Source organism: Octodon degus, unplaced genomic scaffold (assembly GCF_000260255.1).
Source record: "Octodon degus isolate 3935 unplaced genomic scaffold, OctDeg1.0 scaffold00188, whole genome shotgun sequence".
Classification (NCBI taxonomy): Eukaryota; Metazoa; Chordata; class Mammalia; order Rodentia; family Octodontidae; genus Octodon; species Octodon degus.
The window spans coordinates 4,371,635-4,372,093 of NW_004524764.1; positions in this window are offsets into that span (position 1 = coordinate 4,371,635).

Consider the following 459-nt stretch of genomic DNA (forward strand, 5'->3'; position numbering starts at 1 on the left):
AAGGTGTTCTGGCAAGATGTTCTTCTCCTGGATTAGCTGGGTGGTTTTGGCCCCTAGTCTCTCTGCAGGGATTTCAGCTGCAGAGTTTCACCCCAAGCCTGTATGCCAAACTTGGTCTGGGTCTGGAGGGGACCAGGGGGCACAAGAGGGCACAGAAGCTTTCCCACACATTCACCAGGCCTGGGCTTCGGCAGGTCTAGAGGGGTTCCGAGAGCATGGTGGAAGTTCTCACTCACAAGTCAGGCTTGGGCTGGCTCTCGAGGGGTGGAGGGGTCCCAAGAGCATGTTGAAAGGTCTCACTCACTTGGTGGGTCTGGGCTTGGTCCAGAGGGGTCCAGCAGGTGCAGGGCAATGCATTAGCTCTCCCACACACTCTCAGGGCCTGGACTTGGGCAGTTTTGGAGGGATCCCGAGAGTGTAGCAGAAGTTCTCACCTATCCTGTGTTTCTCTAGCCAGGC